The sequence below is a fragment of the Hylobates moloch genome, unplaced genomic scaffold, assembly GCF_009828535.3.
Source record: "Hylobates moloch isolate HMO894 unplaced genomic scaffold, HMol_V3 SCAFFOLD_13, whole genome shotgun sequence".
NCBI classification, from domain to species: Eukaryota; Metazoa; Chordata; class Mammalia; order Primates; family Hylobatidae; genus Hylobates; species Hylobates moloch.
The window spans coordinates 42,240,570-42,264,364 of NW_026652288.1; the positions used below are offsets into that span (position 1 = coordinate 42,240,570).

Genomic DNA, 23,795 nt, shown 5'->3' on the forward strand with positions numbered 1-23,795 from the left:
GGACCAAAGAAAGAGGGGGTAGTGGGTGAGGCAGAGGAGGTGCAGACAGGGCCCAGGCATGCTCAGTGGCAGCTAGTGCTGTGGTGACCATGGCAATGGCCATGAGGTCTGAGCTTGAACTCTCCTCTCTTGCTTGACTCTTATAATAACCAAGAAGGTGTATGTGTGTGTGTGTGTACACACTCATAATATTTATATATAATATTCATTTTTAAAGCCTTCGTTCCATCTTGCACACCAAACCTTAAGTAATTTTGTAAATTCATAAACAGTTGGAACTATGTAAGGCCTTAAAAACCATCTTGTATACATTAAGCAATGGGTCCATTGTCGGTACACTTTCTGGTAGAATCTTATACAAATTCTCCTGTGTATAAACAAACAAGGTGGAGCTGCCCAGACTAAACTCTAGAACAAGGCTCAGGTTCACACCAGCTCCCTTGCCCAAGGTGGCACCTGGGGCTTCTCTGAGGGACTGTGAAGCCCCCTGAACTCAGTCTGAGGCTGGCATCTGGTCCAGAGGATGCCAGACTTGCCTGTATGTCAGAATCACCTGGAGGACTTTGCCAACATATATAATAATTGAGTCACTCTTGTGTTCCTACTACCTACATCCTGCAATTAGCAATTTTCATCAAATGTATCTATCCATCCTCCCGTCCCTCTATCAATCCAGGGCAGACATTCATGTATTCACCTGTGGGATTTAAAAAAATAATAATAAAAATTGCAGGGCCCCTATTCTCAGGCTTACTGAATCAGAATCCTTGAGCTTGGGGCCACTGTGGGAACCACTCATCTAGTCCAGATTCCCTTTTCTACTGATAAGGGAAGTGAAGCTCACAGAAATTGTCTTTCTCAAGTTCCCACAGATAGCCAGTGGCAGGACTCGTATCAGACCCTGGGTCATCACCTGTTTTTGGAGGACCCACCTCCTCCCTTTCCGAGATTTTGCTTGGTATCTGCTTAGCAACATCGGTTCTTTCTAAGATCAAATAATACTCTGGACCTACTCTTTATCCATGAACAGTTTGCTGAGTCTCTGCTATTTTGGGGGATTGCTAAGAATGTATTTTCTCCTTGGTCAAAACTTTCAATCATTATCGTGGAAAAAAGGAGTATAACTATAGAAACAGATGTTTCCTGGCTGGACATGGTGGCTCACACCCATAATCCCACCACTTTGGGAGGCCGAAGCAGGAGAATAATTTGAGTTCACGAGTTTGAAATCAGCCTGGGCAACATGATGAGATCCCATCTCTACAAAAAATTTAAAAATTAGCCAAATGTGGTGGCACACACCTGTAGTCCCAGCTACTCAGGAGGCTGAGGTGGGAGGATCGCTTGAGCCCAGGAGGTTGAGGCTGCAATGAACCTTGATCACGCCACTGCACTCCAGCCTGACAAAAATATCTCAAAAAAAGGAAAGAAAGAAAGGTTTCCAGAGTACAGGTGTGTGTCTTTGCTCTTAGCTGCCTCATTTCCAGCAATGGAAAGAAACACTGGGCTGGGAGTCCAGAGATGAATCACAATCTTCTCCTGTAGCAAACTGCATAACAGTGGGAAATCCACTTCATTCTCTGAGCCGGTTTCCTGCTTTGAAGAACAAGTGGAGTTAACAAGATCTTACTAATTGATTTCAATGGTGTTTTCCAGCTCTGATATTTGGGAACCACTAACTTAGTATCCAGCCAAAGACTGACCTGGTCAGCTCAGCTTCCTGGACTCCGGCAGGCTATGATCCATTTTCTTCCCTTCAGTCTTGTTAGGTTAGGCATAGATGGCAGAAGACAGATAAGATGCTCCAAACCTAGAGCATAAAGAAACTTTTCAGTTGCCAGCTCCAATGGGACTTAGTTCCCTCTGAGAGCTGTGCTTCAGCAGTTTCCCCAAATCTAAGCTTCCCAGGAAGCCCCCACCCTGCTCCTGATGTTCCTCTCTGTAGCTTCAGAAGAACCATATGGCACTGACCTTTGAGTTCCTTCTGGCTCTCAGAGGTCCCGGTCAGCAGGCTGCAGACACAGTGTCTGCCACTTGGATATTAAGGTTGCCTGTATCACTCTTCAAAGCTCAACCCATCAAGAAATGAGTTGAACTAGCAGCTCATGGTTTAGTGGCTGCATGTGGGCCTGAGTGGTGACCACCACCTTTCCCTTGGTATGACATCCTGCCCTTCAATGTGAGAAGTGGATTCTTTCATCCCTTTGTTTTTTGAAAAAATTTTTATTAAAAAAAATTTTTAGAGACAGGGTTTGAGTCCGTCACCCAGGCTGGAGTGCACTGGCGTGATCATGGCTCACTGCAGCTTTGACCTCCCAAGTTCAAGTGATCCTTCCACCTCAGCCTCCCAAGTAGTTGGGATCACAGGCATGCGCCACCACACCTGGCTAATTTATTTTTATTTTTACAGAGAAGGGGCTCCCTACGTCACTTAGGCTGCTCTTGAACTGCTGGATTCAAGCAATCCTCCTACCTCGGCCTTCCAAAGTGCTGGAATTACAGGCATGAGCCACGGCACCCAGGCTTCATGCCTTTGTGTGTGTTTTTTTCTTTTTTTTTTTTTTTTTTTTTTTTGAGACAGAGTCTCACTCTGTCGCCAGCCTAGGGTGCAGTGGCGCCATCTCGGCTCACTGCAACCTCTGACTCCCTGGTTCAAGTGATTCTCCTGCCTCAGCCTCCCGAGTAGCTGGAACTACAAGCATGCACCACCATGCCCAGCTAATTTTTGTATTTTTAGTAGAGCCACAGGGTTTCCCCATATTGGCCAGGATGGTCCCGATCTCTTGACCTCATGATCCTCCTGCCTCGGCCTCCCAAAGTGCTAGGATTGCAGGCATGAGCCACCGCGCTCAGCCCATGACTTTGTTTTAAATACTGCCCACTCTTGGCGCCTCCCACTACTACTGCCTGCCTGTCAGCTGACAGAGCCAAGCAACCTGGCTGGGATCAGTTTCCTGTCTTTAATCCTCCCCAGCCCTGCAAGTGCCCTTTGACTCATCCCTCTGGTATCTTCCCAAAGGAAAGGGTTTTTCAGAATCCCTTCGTAAGGGTTTCAGCGCATCACAGATCTAGAGTTGCAGCTGGCACCACTTCCTCCTGTCGTAGCCTGATATGATTTTGATGGCCGTGGTTCAGTTCACCTTCACCCCTCAGACTGGGGGTGCTGCTCTTTCACTTAATGATAGTCCCTTTTAGTAACCCAAACTTTATATGGGTTATGAAAAAAGATAGTATGAACATTTTAAAATTAGATACAAATCTAAATAAAATTTTTAAAGAGTAGCGAAGGGAGACCCATAGCTAAAGTGCACAGTAACTCTCTACGTGAAGGATGGCTCAGGACACAGAATGGGGCAATGGTTATGAGCATGCACTTGGAACTCACGTGGGCCTGAGTTTGAATTCTAGCCGCACAACTTAGCAGAATGACTTTGGTCGAGGTAGAGGATCCTTCTAAAATGTGTGAATAAAATAATAATAGCCTCCTTTGTAGAACTGTTATATTAATGAGAGGGTGCACAGAAGGCATTCAATGTGGTACCTGGCACATAGTAAGCACTTGGTACATGTTAGCTATTGTCATTATTAAAATAGAAATGCTAGGGATTCACCAAAAGTATAGGGTTTGGAGTCAAATGGCCCAGGATTGAATCCTAATTCTATCACTTACTGTGCAACCTCCAGCCAGTTACTTAACCATTCTGTGCCCCAGTTACCTCGTCTGTAAATTAGGAATTCTAACAATCCCTATCCCTTACAGTCATTGTGAGGATTAAATGAATTAATTCAACTCAGAAAATATTTGCATGCCTACTGTGTTCTGAGAACTGAAGGCTTAGTTAATAATGAAGACAAAAAACCATGAACCTCTGCCATTATGGAACTCACATTGTAATGGGGTGTGGGAAGGAATGGTGGCAAAATAAGTAAAATGTAATTCATGCAAAAGCATTAAACATTATGTGCGAATCGAGTGCATTTGAAATGTTTATACAAGTGCTTGCCTGCCTTATGGAAAGCACCTAATAAATGCTAGTTATCGACAGTGATTATCAATATATTATTCCTGCTACTGCTACTACTGCAGATAGTAAATATATTAAAGTTTATAATAAATACATGATGCAAGGTAAAATATAGTTTGCATTACAGCGTAGATGGCTTGCATATGAAAGGGCTATGTGAACTTTTGGGCTGATGTAAAAGCGTATGTTGTGAACTTTTCTGATAGCGTGACTGAGCTGCTTTTAGGACTCCACGGTGTAATATAATTCATCATAGCCAATATTGCTGCCAGATATTAGCTCTGGACCCTAGAACTGTATTCTTACCAGATTAGATGTGGAGAAGATGCTGAATTCAAGTCAGCACACTCCAAAGGCCCGTGTGTGTGTGCGTGTGTGTGAGAGTGTGTGTGTGAGTGTGTATGTGTGCGAGTGAGTGTGAGTGTGTGTGTGTGTCTTCACAAAATTTATAATGATAATTTAGTTGCTTTGGGACACGCTGGGCAGCCTGTAATATTCTTTCCAGTTCTTGAATTTTGTGATTTTTTTTTTAACCTAGTATTTTGGCAAGCAGCGGTTGTCTCTAAGTAACACAGAAAAAGTCCTTTTTCAACAAAGCCTTTAAAAAAGCCTCCTGGCTCTCAGGCATTCGAAAAACACAGTTGTGTGGGTTTTTTTTTTTTCTTTTTCTTTTTCTTTTTCTTGCAAGACTTAGCCGTGAAGTCAAGGTCACTGCTTCCTAGGGAGCTCAGCTGCACAAGAAGCCTAGAGCTGCATTGCTGGGCCTGGAGCCTGCCCTGACCCTCTGTGCTGGACTGTGCTTTCCCACCCGGCTCCTGCACCCTTGCTTTTCTTTTCCAGTGGTATCCCAGGCAATAATAAAGAGGCTTTTGAAATCGCAGAGTGGGAACTCTTTCCCTACTGTGGGCCACCAGGCCTGCCTGCAAAAATTGGATTCGTGCAATCCATTTTCACACTGATTCGTCTCTCTGCTCGCTTTTCACTCCTGTTTTGCTGCTTTTCTGTGTCAAAGTTTTTGTATAGTTGTTCCCCCACCACACCCTTGTCATGTTCTTCATTATTCTGAGCTGGCAGGTCATCCTTGCCACCAGCATTTCGGAGACACGTGGTCCTTCCAAATGGACTGCACCAATTTCTCAATGTTAATAGATCATCTATAAAAACAAAGCTGTATTTTATACTTTCCAGACCCTTTGTTTAAATGAGACCTTACAACAGAGGCCCAGTATGTAGAACAGATAGGAACACTTGTGATGTAGAACAGGTTATATACTGATCAATAGCACAGATTCTGGAGAAACACAAGCTGGATTCAGGTCCTGGCTTCTGTGACTTACCATAGCGCTGTGGGACCTTGAACAAAATACCTAACCTCTCTGTGCCTTCTTTATCAGGGAAATGGGGAAATGGGGATAATAAGAGGCCTTATCTGTGATAAGGTTAGTAGAAGGATTAAATGATTTAAAGTGTGTAAAATGTTAAGCACAGTTCCTGGCATATAATAAATGCTCAATAAGTGTTTTATTACTATACCAATAACCATAATAATTATCATTAGTAATATTATCCCCCAGGTGGAAAAATAAATAAAAACTAGGGACCCCAATTTATTAAGCCAAAAAGGAAAAAAAAAATAAGCTGAAAATTGAGTCATACAAGAAACTGCCTTTCCTTTTGTTCCTAAGCAAATAGCTGCAGATAAAAGGTGAAACATCTCCACTGGTAGCTACTGTGGGTTCACCTTATCTTATGGAAAGTACTAATTTACTGAGCCCCAGATGAATAGATAATCTACTATTTCCCTACCTGTTGCTTTTCTCTTGCAACACGTGGGTTACCATACCCTCCCTCTTTCCCCTCCAGCCCACTTTTCCCCTTTAAATGTTGAAGCCCTCAAATTCATCTTTGGAGAAAGGTACTTACCACAGACTGTTTCTGTGATTCCATGTTTTTTTTTTCTCCCAGGCCTTCCTTAACTTAAGTAGGCAAAATGAACTTTTAAATCAATTGAGACATGTCTTGGATACTTTTTGGTTTACACCCATCAACAGTCACTCGAGGTTTCCCATGGAGCTGTTAAAAACAGCTGTTCAGTATGGTACTTTCAATGCCATGCTTTTCACAAATTGCCTTTGCCCATAGAAGACATTGAATGAATGTCAGAAGACCAACAAACCAATCTTCATATTGTTTTCTGGAATGGATACTTAATTCTTTAGCTTATGAGCAGGCTCTCAAACAGGCTAATTTTGTTAAGGCCACGAGGCTGGTTTTGTCGGTGATTGGGCAACCGTGCCCTTTCTCCCTCTGTGTGAGGACCAGTTGCTAACACACAGGCCACCTCTGCCTGTCACAGCCATCAGGATTCTGCCACTTAAAAGGGTAAAGTGGTATTCTGTTTAGGGACACCACCTTTTCTGAATGTGGACTCTGCAGACAACTTCCTTACCCCAAGTGGTGCAGGTTTGTGGATCAGAGCCTCTTGGGGCTAGTGGTGCCACAGCAGGAAGAGCTAGACTAGCCCACTGTTCTTTCTGCAGCAGATACATAATAACATGATGCTAAAGTATTCATTACCATTCTAGTGCATTGCCAGCAAGCAGTCTTCTGGTTGACCCAACATTTCTGCAAGAACTCTCAGAATTAGCACATTGGGAATGTGCTTGGGAGAGAGATGTTCCTAACGTATCTGTGTGTAATGTGTGTAGTATAGGTATCTGAATATATACAATAAGCTGTGCAAAACAAACCTGTCTCAGGTTAGGCCTAAAAGAAATCAGGTAACAGGCTTAAAAAGCCAGGCAAACCCCAGCTGTCTTGTCTTTTATCATTTGGTATTTCACAGGCTTTGTGCCTCTCCATACTTCGCTTCAGGGATGTGCTGATTTCTTCCACCAGTGTTCTTTGTTCCACCTCCTCTAAGAAGTCTCCACCCATCCTCCCTGCCCCCACATATCCGTATTTGCTCCCTTCCCCTTGGCTTCTTACCTGCCTGCAAACATACTCAACGTTCTCTCATTTCGCACAAGCTTCCCCTTATCCCTGTGTCTTCCTCTTTTTTTTATGAGGCACAGTCTCACTCTCTTACCCAGTCTGGAGTACAGTGGCGCGATCTTGGCTCACTGCAACCTCCGCCTCCTGGGTTCAAGCCATTCTCCTGCCTCAGCCTCCCAAGTAGCTGGGATTACAGGCGCCCGCCACCATGCCTGGCTAATTTTTTGTATTTTTAGTAGAGACAGGGTTTCACTTTGTTGGCCAGGTTGGTCTCGAAGTCCTGACCTCATGATCCGCCCGCCTCGGCCTCTCAAAGTGCTGGGATTACAGGCATGTCTTCCCCTTAACTTGGTTCTCTTCACATCCAGGATTGTGCCTCAGAGCATGCATTCCCTGGCTGCATTTCCCCCTCATGATAGCCTCGATTCTGTCCCAATGTGCTCCCCCATCTCCCTGCCCTGTGGTATGGTGGAGCTGACTAGCTGCCCTCGTGCTGCCTTTTTCTTCTGAGCACGGGGAACAACCTTCCTCGGCCTTCAGTGTATTGCAGGTATAGCTACATGACTCAGTTTCAACCACGGGGGTGTGGGCAGAGTGATATGTGACCCACGAAAACCTCACACCTACTGTTGTCTTGAACTGTTATGTTCCCTCAAAAAGTTATGTTCAAGTCCTAACCCCCAGCACCTGTGAAAGGGACCTTACTTGGAAATGGGACCTTGGTAGATATAATTAAGATGAGGCCAAACTGGAGTAGGGTAGACCCTAAATCCAGTGACTGGACTTAAGAAGGGCATGTGTAGACAGACACAGGGAAGATGACCCAGTTAAAATGGAGGAAATGGAGGTAGAGACTGGGGTTAAGAAGACACAAGTCAAGGAATACCAAGGATTTCCTGAAGTCACCAGAAGCTGGGAAGAGGCCAGGAAAGATTCTGCAGAGTCTTCAGAAGGAGCATGGCCCTATGATTTTGATTTCAGGCTTCCAGACTCCGGAACTGTGAGAGAAGTCATTTTCTATTGTGTTAAGCTGCCAAATTTGTTGTGACTCATATTACACGAATCCTAGGAGACTGCCACACATACCATCCTCACTCTTCTCCAGACTAAAAGTTGACAAACCAGGATGGCTTTGGAAGCGCATGCTGAAGCTGGCAGAATACCCCTGCGACTATGCCCAAGCCAATCAGACCATGTATTTCATGTGTGACATGAACACACACTGTATGAAGCCATTGAGATATTTAGGATTATCTGCTATAGCAGCTAATAATACCTTATCAAAAACACCCACTTACAGAGAGGTTAAAGGCAGCTACCATAAGTACACACCAACCCCTCTTGAAACAATCTCTCTGCCCAGCTTCTAGGATTTCCCCTCCCCCTCCCTCCCCTTCACTGGTGGAACCTCTTCACACCTGCCACTGAAATGCAAGCTGCCCCAGGGTTCGTCTTCAGCCAGCTTCTCCACATCCCACCCTGAGCCATCTCATGCACCTTCAGCATCCACTCACATCCCGATGTTGCCCAAGTATAGAAATCCAAGCCGCACTTCCCTCCCACACTCCAGGCCCCATGACCACCTTCCTCCAGTCATCTCTCCCCTCTTGTCAGCCTCCCACCTCTCTGCAGAGCATCAGGAGCTTTCCATGAGGCACGTGGCAGGGTTCGACTTGAACCTCCCTCACACTTGATCATTCTGCTTCCCCCACAACCCTAACCAACTGAGCAAGCCTATTTATTGTTTGGCTGGTGGTGTAACTGCTTTTCGGGTATTTATTGGGCAGGGTGGCCATGAACTTGCTGCCTTTTGGTATTTCTGAAAGAGTCTGTTGAGAGAAACAGTATATAGGAAGGATTTCTATTCCTCGCACCCTTCTAGAAATTCTCAAATCTATCCCTGGATGAAGCCTGAAGCTCACACTTGTGGCCCTGCACAATGGTTTCCTGAACAGCTTGCTTATGCCATGCGCCTCCATTGGAGAAGGTTGCAAGCAACAGCTGTGTGAAATGTGCTGTGGCATTCACTGAAGGACCCTGCTGAAGAGCTTGCTCATTCTATCACACAGCCTCCTCTTTTTTCAGGACCACAGAGGACTTTTCTCTCACATGCAATTTAGGAAAAGCCCGGGGACTGAGAGCAGGGTAATTTTTTTTTTGTTTCTGTGGCTTTTTTTAATTCATTCTGGGCCCTGAGTTGTGTAAACTGATCCTGGTTTGTATCTGTGTTGCCTGTTAGGAAGCATTTGTGACCCACTTCTAATAAGCGCAAGGGCCTTACAGTACGTGTTTTTTGTATTAACTTAATTCCTACCTTCCTGTGATCTTTCTAGTTTTATTTTCCACATATATTTTTATTTTATTTTGTGTATGTTTATGTAATCACCCTTCCAATCAAGGGTAAAAGTAAAGTATGGGTAAATAAGATGTCCTGCAAATCTCATACTTCAGATGCCCAGAACTAGCATAGTTTTCTTTCCCCAATAGAGCCCTCTCTCCTGTGTTCTTAGGCCACTAAGTGCCTAAACTTAAACCAAAAAACCTAGGATAATTTACCCTGACCTGCATTCCCCCTGCCCACCCCTTCTGACATCAATCCCTGTTAATCACCAGCTGCATCTTTTGTAGACTCCATATAGAAGCCTCACCTGGGCCCCTTACAGGGCTGGCCACTGCATTGGCACCCATCTGGCAGACCCCAAGATTACTACAATGTGGGGTGGCCACACCACTTCTTTGTTGAAAGTCCTTCAGTGATGTATCTTCAGACTGAAGTCCAGATTCTAGCCTCTTTCTACCTTCACCTGTCACTTCTTATCCTCACATCCTGAGCTCTGGCAATGCCAGACCAGGTACTCACATCTCCCTTGTCTTGACAACATACTTCCCTCCTCCTCTGTCAAGAACAGCCCTGGGATGTCTTCTAGAAGATTCAGCTTCAGCATCACTTCTTCCCTGAGGTCTTCCCTGACTCCTCCATCCCATCCCAGGCAGACATCTGTTCACCAATGCCTCTCTGTGTGCCGGGGGCCCAAGGGTCTCCCCTGTATTTCTTTTGCTTCACTTTTCACACTGCACTGTAACTGGGTGTCTCTCTCTCTTCCCTAATAGACCAGAGCTCATTTATGGCAGGAATCAAATCTTATCTTCGTATTCTCTCAAAACTCTTCTAGAAGCAGGCTCAACTCTGCTTAGGTGCTTCAAAAATTGATGATGTATAGTATTGCTGCTTGAAAAGACCGTCACAGCATTGCTACCATTGCAGGCTTTTCCATATTCTTTAAAGACAAGTAGGTGCAGTCAGTCCAGGGAGGACATCATTAACAGTGGGTGCGCAAGGACCTGGCATATGAATGACAGAGATGGCTTCTTTTGGGGAAACACACTCTCCTTACACCCAGCACATAGAGGCACCTAGCAAACATGGCCTCCACCTTACTGTGCCCAGCTCCCAGTCCATCCTCACGCGTCAGTTCTGATTCCAGATGACATCTGGTGGACATCAGTTCTCTTTTTCACCATTGCACTGCTGTTGGTCATGTACTGTCACACACCTCATTGAACTTCAGCAACAGACCCTGGTTCCCTCTCTCAGTTCTGTCCTGTAGCAGTCCAGTTTCCACACACAACAGGGATAACCTTTGTAAAAGATAAACCCTCCTGTCAAAGCCCTTCAGAGATGACTACTGAGCTCATCTGAACTTTTTTGATGACCTGCAAGGTCCTTCTGACTGGCCCCAGCCCATCCCTTGAGCCTCCCCTGAGCCTGTCCTCTTCCTAACTAAGCGGCACGCGTGACTTTGTCCAGCTCCTCACACAGGCCGAGCATCCGCCACCATGCGGCCTTCACACATGTGGTTGCTTCTACCTGAACTTCTCTCCCTCCATCCTTCTCCATGGCCCCCTGTGCCAGTCCTTTCAGCCTCAGCCTCACTGTCCCCTCCTGGACCTCCCTGACTGAGGCATCTCCCACCTTCACAGATGGATCATGGCTCCTCCCTATATTATGAGCTCTGTGCAGCAGAAACTGCCCTCTCTGCTTCCCCATCTGATCCCAGTGCCTAGCACAGTGCCTGGCATGAGGTAGGAGGTGCTCGAGGAGTAAACTCTGAAAGAAAAAAAAAAAAAAATAGGAGAGGAAGAAAGGTCTTGGAAGTTCTGATTTGATTGGTAAAAGTGTGTTGTTCCTGGGGTTCCTGTTACACTCAAGGTCACATGGATTTAATTTGAGACCTTTTTATAGTTAAAAATGTCAAGCTCCTTTGGAGGCTGAGCCTTCCATATGCACAGAATGTTTTTATTCAGTATAGCTGTTACTCAACATTTCAGACAGATTTGCTTCAGAATGGTGGTTTGGCTCTGTCTAGCATTTGCAGCCATGATCTCCACTCGCTAATTTAGGGCATACCTAGATTTCCAGCACACATTTCCCCCTCCTGGCAATATAGGACATAAGCCAGGGGACGTTGGTGTCCCTAGACGGTGCCTCCACATCCTGACTCCAGAGTCTGTGGTCTCTCTGGGTGCACTCTCTCTTCTGGGTCACTCCCATTTGTTCTCATTTCACTATTTTTGTCCCTGGCAATTGTCTGGACGGAAATTCACCAGAGTTCAACATTTTTAGTATTATTGGATCTTACAAAGGAGAGGAGAGAGAGGATAGTCCCCTCCGGCATGGAGCAGAAACCAGTGCAGACAAAGAAAAGGCAGCAGCTGGATCGAGGCAGGAATCCAGGACTGAGAATCACCCTGACCTTCACTGGAGGGGGCAAAATGCATCAGGAGTGTTCCTCTGTCTTAGGACATTGGCTCTCTCAAAGCTCACCCCACATGTTCAAAAGCAACCAGGAGTGGAGGTGAGAATTAATAGTCCACCATGACTGGTAGCAAGCACAGCAAATGGAATAATGAACCCCTCAGGTTTAGGTCTGGCCAAACCACTAGCCTGTTAAGATTTTGGTTGCTTCACCCCTAAAATGAAATGATTGAAGATTTCTAAGCTCAACAATTTCTGTGAAGAAATGTCATTTACCACATCTCTGCATTATGCACCTCTAGTAAATGTTTAATGATCTGCAATAAGTTTTAGAGTCACATTAGTGATTTCAACTTTCTGTATTTGACAAGTGTTCTAATTACCCATCAAGTGAGGAAGGGCTGAAGAAGAAATGAGCCGAGGACTGGCAAGAGGTTGTAGCAATTTGTGTTGTACTTTGACCTGCTTTGTCAAGTTGTGAACAATTAGTCTCACAGCTGAAAAGCAACTGCTGCATGCAAAGCAGGTGATCTGAAATCAGGACCACTGCTCCTGATGCCCACTCCCACTCGTGCACATTTACCCTATCTGGATTTGGTGCTCAGCCCTGACTGATGATCTTCATAGCATGGTGTGCGGTAGATGGCCATGGCTTATAGAGGGGAGGGAGCTGAGGCTTGGCCTAACAGCCAGTCCAGGGTAACAGGGGACAAGTGGAAAGGCCAGCACGCAATGCTGGTCTGCCTGATTGCACCCAGACAGCCCAATGTGGGCAGGCAAGAGATGACCTTGGATGGATTCACAGACCTGAAAAGACCATTTGCTTGATCTGGGAGGCAGCACATATTGGGAGCCAGGTAAATCTGCTTCTCAGTCCCTGCTTGGGGACTTCAGGACTGTCACTTAAAAACTCTTCTTGCCTCGTTGCGTTGTTGAAGAGAAATTAGACACAGTACCTGCTTCTTGGCAGGTGCTTTGAAAAAAAAAATAGTTTCTTTCCCTTCATTAAGAGGAAGGATTGAATCATGCAAAGTTCTTCAGGTCCAAAGGCATTTCAGCCTCCTCCAGGTTTCCCTGCCAGCCTCTCCCTTCTCGGTCATCAGTGAAGTGTTCTTTATTTCTTAACTGGTATTGCCCCTATTTTTATCTTATTTCATCACATGTTCCTCTGTCATGCTAGATCCCTATTAATTTCAGTAGGGATGACACCACGTTCAAGAACCTGAAGAAGAGACCCAAAGCCAACAAACAAGACACAAGGTTTTATTATGGGGAACTTACACACAGAAATGGCCCAGTGGTGGCAGGCTGGACAGAACTGCAACTGCTTGTAAAAAGGACGCAGTTTGTATAGTGTCTTCACTTAGCATCCTCCCCCTAGCACCCTCCACATGGCAACCCTCATTTCTTGAGTTACTGCTGTCAGGTGTGTCTGCTATAAGGATCATTTTCGGGGTATGCGTAAGTTACTGCTGTCAGGCGCATCTACCATGCCTCTTCTGAGCCTCCAACAGAGTCTACAATTGAATGAAAAGCCAAGCCTTGGAGGAAGGCGAGCTTCTAAAGTTTCCTGTCCTGCTCTGTGGCTTTCTGAGCATGGGGCTGCTCCTTGGCTATCCGGAGTTCCCAGAGGAAGATCAGGAAGGCCTTTGCTGAGGCCTCTGACGCTCATGGCCAGGCACTGCTACAGACTCCATGGCAGTGAGCCCCCTCTGGACAAGCACACATCAGGTGTGGTCACCACAGGGTCTGATCACAGAGCTTCGTGCACACTCACCTGACCACCTGTGCAAGACAGAAACCTCTCTAAGGAACTCCTAAGATGGGCCATACATAGTTAGGGGTTAACCCGAAGGCAAACTTGGGGCTTGGCAGATTCTCTATAACAGTGACTCCCAAGTTGTTGGCACACAGCAGGGCAGTGCTACCAAGAGAGGAGCTGCAGACGGGGCGCTGACTGGGCCTGTGCTGGGAGACTCTCTGCCTGGCTGTGGGTCTCTGGTCTCAGGCCACAGATGGCAGGTCCTGAGAGTGGGAAGAGCCACTGCTGGGAGCCACGTCCATTTCCCTCACACCAGTCTGCAGAGGTCAGTCTTCATGTCGAAGCCTTCCAGCTCCTTGCTGTGTCATTCCCCATGGGTAAAATTAAGGCAGATCATGCCCATGGGTGCCGTGGCCTAGAATGACTCTCACCGCAGCCTATTTATTACACTAAGCCAGCCAGCTCCACTGTGTGGACTCCCCAAACTCTTGCAAAACACTCCTATAAGTGGCTACCTTTTATAAAGATTCTCAGTACCCTTCTCCATCCCTTTTTTTATGGGGAAATGAGGGCCTATAAGGCTGGGGCGATGAGAAGCACTAAACAGGCCTATCTCCGCCTGGTGTTTTGTGGTAGAGATCTCTACCTTAGTACAAAACATAGACCAATTTTAGCAGGAAAATTCAAGGATTTGTTACACAGTTTTTGCTGTAGATATATGTCATGTTTCTTGTAGAAAATGTAAACAGGCAAAAAAGAAAAATTGCCTGTAATCTCCTCCCCTCCCCAACCACTGTTACCAATTAGGGGTATATCTTTCCAGCCTTTTTTCATACATAATCCCATTTTCCCCCCAGGGAAATTACACTCTGCATACAGGTTTGAAACAGCTTTTCCCCTTCCTCCTCAAACACAGAGTAATGGAAAATAATCTAAACATTTCTTAATGCTTCCAAATAATGGATATGAACTTCTGATCCCTTGTTCCTCCGTAACTGTGGAGTCCTTAGGACCTTACTTTATAGTATTAATATTTATTGTTGGCTGTAGTCTTCTTTGAGATTACAGCTTTTTATTTAGTTTTTTTCTAAAGCCTCCTGTGTTGTGGTTTTGTTATCTCTTGCTGCTGTTAATGAGCCTGCATGAAATAGAATTCCTTCTCCTTTCTGGATTAGTCCTTATCTTTTTTGACTTGAAAATCATGTACGCTCTGGTGTTTGCACTGTATGTAAACTGAAAGTAAACAACATCTAAGTTAGGGACAGAAGGTCACAATACTTAAGGTTTTTCCTAGAGCAGAGTATGACTGGTGTGTGGTTAGAATGTAATCTTCAACCTGGGACTCAGTGCTTACCCTTCAGAGCCAGTCTAGGTCATTTGGCTATTTTCTCACCTTTTATAGGAAAAGTTATTTTTCTTTAGTCATTCTGGGAATTGGCCTGTTAGGGTGACATTTAAGTCACTCCAGGTTAAATTGTAGGACAGAGTTAGGTATTGGAATTCCTGTATATATTTAGTGGGGTCTGATGAGAAAGAGCCTAAACACTGGCTGATTTGGGAAAGGTCTGATAGAGAAAAAGGCACATGTACCCTGACTATGCCTTCAGCTCCAGCCACCTCTCTAAGAGGAAATTGTTGAGCAGGTGGGGGAAAGCTAGTTGCAGAATGAAACTGTAAACCAGACTGGGTGTGAGGAGGGGAGGTAATAGAAGGGTTATAGGGTGGGGGAGCAAAGGCTGAAGAAGAGTTGGAGCCTGATTCAGCCTGGCGGGGAGCAACCTGAGGAGGAGCAGTCTGGGGAGGAGGTGAGAGGTCAGATGGGTTAGTGAAAAAGGAAGATTCACAAGACTCAGTGACGCTTGGGGTTGGAACTGAAGGGACAGGCGGGAGGGAAAGAAGAAAGATGTGGGACGAGTCTCATTGGGAGCAGAGACTAGGGAGGGACCAATGTGTAAAAGAATGCCTGGACGTCAGGCACCTCAGACCATTTGCCCATTTTTCGACAAAAATTATCTAGATCTTGTAAAATGGAGAAATCAAAAGTGCTGTTTTCTGGCTATTTAGAACCATTGTCGAGTTTGTATTGGGGCCAAGCAGTGTTGCAGAAGAAAATAAGACGCTTAGATTTTAGGTCAGGTGAGAGTTGAAGAGGTTTTAAGTTCTTGAGAACACAGGCTAAGGGAGAAGAAGGAAGAATGGAGGGTGGAAGGTTGCCCATAGTGAAGGAGGCAAGTTTAAAAAGAAGGGTAGAGACATGGAGAGAAGGGGTGGGGGGTGCTTGCCCCCCAGGAAAGTGGAGAAGGGGTGAGAGGTGCTTGCCCCCCAGGAAAGTGGAAACAGGGTGGGAGGTGCTTGCCCCCCAGGAAAGTGGAAACAGGGTGGGAGGTGCTTGCCCCGCAGGAAAGTGGAAACAGGGTGAGAGGTGCTTGCCCCCCAGGAAAGTAGAAACGGGGTGGGAGGTGCTTGGAGGTGCTTGCCCCCCAGGAAAGTAGAAACGGGGTGGGAGGTGCTTGCCCCCCAGGAAAGTAGAAACGGGGTGGGAGGTGCTTGCCTGCCAGGAAAGTGGAAAAGGGGTGGGAGGTGCTTGCCCGCCAGGAAAGTGGAAAAGGGGTGGGAGATGCTTGCCCGCCAGGAAAGTAGAAACGGGGTGGGAGATGCTTGCCCGCCAGGAAAGTGGAAACGGGGTGGGAGATGCTTGCCCGCCAGGAAAGTGGAAAAGGGGTGGGAGGTGCTTGCCCCCCAGGAAAGTGGAGAAGGGGTAGAGACATGGAGAGAAGGGGTTGGGGGTGCTTGCCCCCCAGAAAAGCAGTGCTTGCTGCTAAGGGTGAAAGACCAAGGCAGGCGTCCCCACATGGTCAGACACCTCTGAAACATGGGTGAATAATCAGGCAGGCATCCCGGCAATGATTAATCACCAAGGGAAGGCTGTCTTCCCAAGTCCGTGACCAGCGCCAGAGTTTTGGGTCCACAGATATAATGTGTCTCCTTTGTCTCTACCAGATAATGAAAGGAATTGAACTTAAGAGAAGGGAGAGACTGAAGGGTGGTGCCAAGATTGAAAGGAGAAAGAGGTTGAGGGATAGAGAGAGAGATTGGAGAAGAGAGTAAAAAGAGACCTCTTACCCAATTTAAAATCAGTGAGATGTTCCTTGGGCTGGTTGGTCTGAGGACCTGACATCATAGGTGGATCTCTTCATGCAGTGAGGGCGAGGACAGGGGACTGGTATCCCGAAGGAGTCCCGCTTACCCAAGTCTTCGGCACCAAATGTCTCATGCGTTCATGTGAAGAGATCACCAAACAGGCTTTGTGTGAGCAACGAGGCTGTTTATTTCACCTGGGTGTAGGCGGGCTGAGTCCGAAAAGAGAGTCAGCAAAGGGTGGTGGATTATCATTAGTTCTTACAGGTTTTGGGATAGGCGGTGGAGTTAGGAGCAATGTTTTGCAGGCAGGGGGTTGATCTCACAAAGTACATTCTCAAGGGTGGGGAGAATTACGAAGAACCTTCTTAAGGGTGGGGGAAATTACAAAGTACATTGATCAGTTAGGGTGGGGCAGAAACAAATCATAATGGTGGAATGTCATCAGTTAAGGCTATTTTCACTTCTTTTGTGGCTCTTCAGTTGCTTCAGGCCATCTGGATGTATACGTGCAGATCACAGGGGATATGATGGCTTAGCTTGGGCTCAGAGGCCTGACACTAACCACCACAGCATTTCATGGAGAAAAGAAATTCTCTTAACTCTCAGATAGTTCCTGTCTAGATGACACCTGTCTTGGGTTAGATGCTTCTTTGTTTTCCTCCACAGTTTGAAGGTTTAAATAAAATGTAGCCAGTGTGGAGAGGGAGATGATTGCAATTATGGAGGCAGAAGGATAAGAAGTTTGAAGTTTAGGCAAAGCACATGTCCCACCACCAAGATAAAACAGTTATTCAGTCAAGAATCTGAGTTTTGGCTTAATTTCTCATGCATGTGCATTGTAGGTCATCTTTAAATTTATTTGACTTGTGAAAACAATTTTAACTACAAATAAACACACAAGCAGTATAAATACAGAAACCCCACACAGGCAGGGACCTCCCTTTGGTGAGAACTCTATAGGCATAGATGAATCATGCTGAGATAGTTTGCATCTGTGAGGTTCATGTGAACTTAGAGGCCACCAGACCTCAAGGCAAAAATAAATACCCTTCAAAGACTTTGTAGCTTCCAAGAATTATTCATGCGGAACCCAAATGAAGATGTTGATTTCCAAGAAAGAGATCTCACAACTACAGTGGATGACTGAGTGATTCCAGCCAAACACAAGAAAGTATTAACTTTTTAAATCTATTATTGAAGGAATGTAATTGTAATTATGGTACATTACTTTAGGGTTCTGGGGTAGTTTTAAGCACTTCGCTTTAAGCACTTCAGTTTAGCCTTTTGAATGGCAAATTCATGTGTCAAATTACAATGAATGTCTCTATTAATGCGCTTTCTAATTCCTTCTAAACCTCACTCCTAAATTGCACCAGGCTGGAGCCATAAAGGGTTGCATGTGGGAAGCCTCCATCTGCTTTTCTCCTTTGAGAGGTGGTTGTGAATGAGACCAGCCAATGGGAATAAGATAATTGTGTGCTAAGAGTCTCTTGTTCTGTGGAGTGTGTGACTTACTGACTGATGCTAAACATTTGAAATTGTAAATTTGAATAAGTCCATAGAAATTGGGACACAGAAACATGGGTCTTAAATGATACAGCTGCTTCCGAGTGTTTTCTGCAGTGGTGTTATGGTAGGAAGTGCCTCTCAATAATGCTATTGTAAAGACAACCTTACAACTTGAAACTTGCCGCCAGAAAAACACTTGAAAATAGTAGATCTATGATGGTAGATTTCTGGTGAATTTACTGGAGTGTGTTTTCTTCCAGTTAATTTATCTCTTCATTGATTTTATTCATTCCTGTGATCTAAGGGTTAACTGGTCTATTTTCATTTTACAGTTTGAGAAAGAAGTTAAACCCTAAGTAACTATAATAGTTTCTGTAGAACTTAAGATATTTTTTATGCACCTGAAGATTTTTTCAGCCTTACCAGGCCATGATATAAATATTTCTCCTATTTCTTGTGTTGAAATGGGAGGTATCTCAGGAAGCTGAGTTTCCACTTTTGGCATAACTAATCCCAGCAAAAACAGGAAACAGTTTATCTATCAAAAATCACACTCCTGATTTTATCCATGATGTTCTTCCTCCTTTCCTGTTCCCTACTGTCTACACTCAGATAATTCAGATTCATAACCCAGCCCTATGAGAGCATGAGGGAATATGGGGATAAAAGCCACCCCACTGAGGCTTCTCACGAGGACCAAACAGTGCCTCTTAGTGCCTCTTTGGCCATGTGTTTCTGTCTGCAGACTCTCATCATTGGGGGTGCCATTTTCTGGTCATCCACCCTTTCCCCACCCTCATTTTCCAACTGGACCAGTCATAGTATTGAGTGTCCCTTGTGAACTCTGGAAGGAGAGTTTTCCCCTTTGAGCCCTTGGAGATGCTGTCTTTGGCTTTGGTTAAATCTTTGCTAACATCACAGGTGCCTCTCAAGTCAGCTTTCCCAGGTCCAACTGGTTCCTGGTTAGATATCCTGCTCTCTCTCTCCCTCTCATCTCTGCAGCTTGCTATAGAGGCTGCTCCCACAGTTCTTTAGGCTTTCATGTGCCATCATATTTGGCCGTTCAATTGGCTCCTCCGAGATTCAGCGCCCTCCTTCTTTTCCCCTCCCCTACTTTTTCCTTGTATTTCTCAGTAAGTACTCTTCACCTTTTCAGGACCACATTCCCAAATGTCACCAGCTCACCTGAGTCTTAGTATTCCCTGGCCTGGACCACCTCTTTGTGGATGATGACTCTCCTCCTCAGGAACGTACATGTACATTCATGTACATGTTTCCTTCATGAAACATTTGTTTAAAAAAACTGTGATTACATATGTAGTATATGTTACTTATGTACAAGTTTTTCTTTTGGCTGAGTGCAGGGGACTTTATTAATGGCACATGACAAGGTGGGGCTCTCTAGGCCCCTCCCTTTTCAGGGGGTCTACATGGAAACTTGAGAAAGGGAGATTCTTAGTGTTGTGGGGGACTGAATGTGGCAGGGACTTCCCAGCAGTGAGGGCCTCTCTCTTCCTCTCGCTGGGGTTGGTAGTCCGGGGGTCTTACTCCTTGGAAGTCATGTGGGCCATGAGGTCCACCACCCTGTTGCTGTAGCCAAATTCATTGTCAGACCAGGAAATGAGCTTGACAAAGTGGTCATTGAGGCCAATGCCAGCCCCAGCATCGAAGGTTGAAGAGTGGATGTCACTGTTAAAGTCAGAGGAGACAACCTGGTGCTCAGTGTAGCCCAGGATGCCCTTGAGGGGGTCTTGGATACCTGCTTCACCACCTTCTTGATGTCATCATATTTGGCAGGTTTTTCCAGACAGCAGTTCAGGCCCACGACTGACACATTGGCAGTGGGAACACGGAAGGCCATGCCAGTGAACTTCTCATTTAGTTCAGGGATGACCTTGCCCACAACCTTAGCAGCACCAGTAGAGGCAGGGATGATGTTCTGGAGAGCACCGTGGCTGTCACACCACAGTTTCCCAGAGGGGCCATCCACAGTCTTCTGGGTGGCAGTGATGGCGTGGACTGTGGTCATGAGTCCTTCCACGATACCAAAGTTGTCATGGATGACCTTGGCCAGAGGCACTAAGCAGTTGGTGATACAGGAGGCATTGCTGATGATCTTGAGGCTGTTGTCATTACTTCTCATGGTTCATGCCCATCACGAACATAGGGGCGTCAGCAGAAGGGGCAGAGATGATGACCCTTTTGGCTCCCCACTGCAAGTGAGCCCCAGCCTATACTCAGCATCAGCATTGCCACATTTGATTTTGGAGGGATCTTGCTCCTGGAAGATGGTGATAGGATTTTTGTTGATGACAAGCTTCCCATTCTCAGCCTTGGCAGTGCCATGGAATTTGCCACAGGTAGAATCATACTGGAACACACAGACCATGTAGTTGAGGTCAATGAAGGGGTCATTGATGGCAACAATATCCACTTTACCAGAGTTAAAAGCAGCCCTTGTGACAAGGCACCCAATACAGCCAAATCCATTGATCTTCACCTTCACCGTAGTGTCTCAGGGATGCAGCTGGCAATGAGAGAGAAGAGGCGGCTGTCTGTCAAATGGGAGGAGCAGAGACCTACTTATGTACAATTTAAATATACAAATAAACAAGATTAAGCAAAGAAAGACATGGTATTCTTACTATCGAAAGACGATGACTGGCTTGAGCCTCTCATCATCCAGGTCTCTCCTTGGCATGTTCTTGTGTGATTTCCCTGTTCACATGTGGCACCTCTCAGAACTGAGTTGACCTGCATGGTAGAGAGCTGAAGGCCACCCACCTTGTAAAGATAACATCCTTAAAACTTACCCTCACTCTCCCGACAGCCATGCCACAGAGCTGAATCACAACAAGTGTCTCATGGATGGAAACTCTTCCATTTTGTTACCTTTCAACTGTTTTTAATTTGCTTATTTTTACTTGTACTAACCCTTCCTCTTCACTGTCAACCAAAAGATCATGAAAGACTGTTGATTTCTAAAATCCAAGTAAAGACTATGGCTTAGCATTTCTTTTTTTTTTTTTTTTTGAGACGGAGTCTCGCTCTGTCACCCAGGCTGGAGTGCAGTGGCGCAATCTCGGCTCACTACAAGCTCCGCCTCCCGGGGTCACGCCATTCTCTTGCCTCAGCCTCTCTGGTAGCTGAGACTACAGGCGCCCGCTACCACGCCCTGCTAATTTTTTGTACTTTTAGTAGAGATGGGGTTTCAGCGTGGTCTCGATCTCCTGACCTCGTGATCCACCCGCCTCGGCCTCCCAAAGTGCTGGGATTACAAGCATGAGCCACCGCACCCAGCCTGGCTTAGCATTTCTTTTAGCTGGACGAGGAAGGGGTTTGGGAGAGAAGCATTGGGAATGAGGTGACTTACTCTCTTAAGGAACCCAGGTAGACCACCAGTGACTGCTGCTTTCTTTCACTAGCCCTCACAAGGCTTTCTTTCATGATCTACTCTAGAATCTGTTTTTGGACAGTGTCTGTCTCTGTCACCCAGGCTGGAGTACAGTGGTGGCTTGATCTTGGCTCACTGAAACCTCTACCTCCCAGGCTCAAACCATTCTCCCACCTCAGCCTCCCAAGTAACTAGGACTACAGACATGTGCCACCAAGCCTGGCTAATATTTTGTATTTTTGCTAGAGACGGGGTCTCATCATGTTGTCCAGGTTGGTCATGCACTCCTGCACTCAAGCGATCCTCCCGTCTCAGACTCCTAAAGTGCTGGGATTACACTGTCCTCAGCCTACTCTAGAATCTTATCAAGACTGGATACCAACCCTCTCCTTCTCACAGTGCAGAATCCATAGTCTTCTATGTTAAAAATTACACCTGATTTGCCTATCTCTAATCTTTGGCCACAGCCACATCTCTTCTTCAATGCCCTTCCTTCCAGATCCCTAACAGTACTGTGACAGCCTCATTTTTGAGGACTTTTGGGGCCCTAAAATATAATCCATTGAAGTCAGAGGATTTGATCCCTTTTATTGCAGCAAGATTCTCCTCTGTAATATTTTTATCTGTTTTGGAGCCTTAGTTTTTCCTGTGGTTTTTCTCCACCTTCTCAATGTGAGAGGGAAAATAATACTTCTAATCCTGGTGATGAGGGAAGGTCATTCCAGAGAAGCAGCAAAAACAAAAATCAAGTAAGAATCAGAACAAGAAAGCCCAAGCTTCAAGTCAGAACTAGTGGAAATGAGGTTAGTGGGAGCCCACCCTGATCCCCCTTATCTGGAAAACTATTTAAGAGAATAACCAGAATGGAGGAAGCCAGAGAGAGGGGGAGAGAACCTGGCCTTCTCCCAGGCAAGCTCCCACCAGTCTCAGCCTCTTTACCTCTGCCTGTGCATCTCAAAAAAGAAAATGGAAGCAGAGAGAGTTGGTCTGTCGTGGCCTTTTTCCAAGAGGGAACAGAACAGTTCTGATTTTACATCCAACAAGGCTTCAGGAGTAGGGGGTGAGGATCCAAGACTGAAGCCCACTGTATTCCTAAGCTATAGCTCAGTCACGTGCTTCCGTCCCTGAATCTGACGCACACATGGTAGAAAGGCAGAAAGATGTTAGATGTTCATCCCGTAGTTAGATTTGGGCATTGTTACAAAGGAACCTGGTTTTGGAGAACGACAATCCTCATGAGTATATTAAAGACTTGGAAAAGTCCCGTGACAAAGAAGAGTGTTTCCTGAACTCTTTCGAGCATGAGGAATCTTCATTTGGTGGTCCCCTGTTTTCATTCAGAAGCGGGTTCCATGGGAAATGTTGTAGAGGCCAACCTAAATTAACTGATTTATTCTGTGAAGAGGAGTTTGCCAGGTAGCTGAGATTAGAAGGTAGATGAGAGAACAGACCTATTTTTCTGTGTTTTCACTTAATATGTTAGTTCAGTTCTCGGCTTTGTTTTTCTCCCCTTTTTCTATATGCATTCCCTAGAACACTTGTTTCAATTTTATAATTTAACTACCATATAGACATGACTATTCACAAATCTTTTTTAGCCCTAACCTCATTCCCAAGAACCACTCCCACATTTCCACCTGTGTCTTCACTAGCCCCTCCACCTGACATCAGACACATGCCCCAAATTCAAGTGCCCAAAATGCAGTGTCTTTTGTAGACCAACTCTGCTGCTTGTCTCTCCTGTGTTAATAGCATCATCGTCCTTCATTGTCCAAGCTGGGAACCTCAGCAGATTCGCAGGCATTTTCTTCTTTAATTCCCACATAATTTTTTTAAATTATGTATTTTATCTCTAAGAATTTTCTGTTTGCACAGACATAGTTCAGACTCATTTTTTACTTGGACAATTGTAAGAGCCTTGGATAAATTATGGGTTGAGTAGAATTTTTGCAGGAAAAGGGGATTTGGTATGGGAATCCTTTATATATATCTCTTTGTCACAATAAAATTAAAAATTATGGATATGCTTGGAAAAATGTTAAGGAGACTAATAGTAATGAACAGAGTGAGGTTTCAAAGCTATTGAGCAAGAGAAGCAAAAATGCCCCCAATCCCCCTGTCAATCTTCCTTCTTTTCTGTGGAATGTTGGGGGGATCTGAACACATGAACGGAAATGACAATGAGAAATCTTCAAAATGTTAAAATTTTATTTA

At 45.4% G+C, this 23,795-nt stretch overlaps 1 protein-coding gene and 1 pseudogene across 3 annotated transcripts in view; one reads left to right on the forward strand and one right to left on the reverse strand.

Moving 5' to 3' along the window:
* The window catches only part of PPM1H (protein phosphatase, Mg2+/Mn2+ dependent 1H), a 290,772-nt gene that overhangs the window by 156,574 nt on the left and 110,403 nt on the right, over positions 1 to 23,795 (forward strand). The window lies entirely within an intron of this gene.
* LOC116480816 (glyceraldehyde-3-phosphate dehydrogenase-like) lies at positions 19,552 to 20,803 on the reverse strand (annotated as a pseudogene).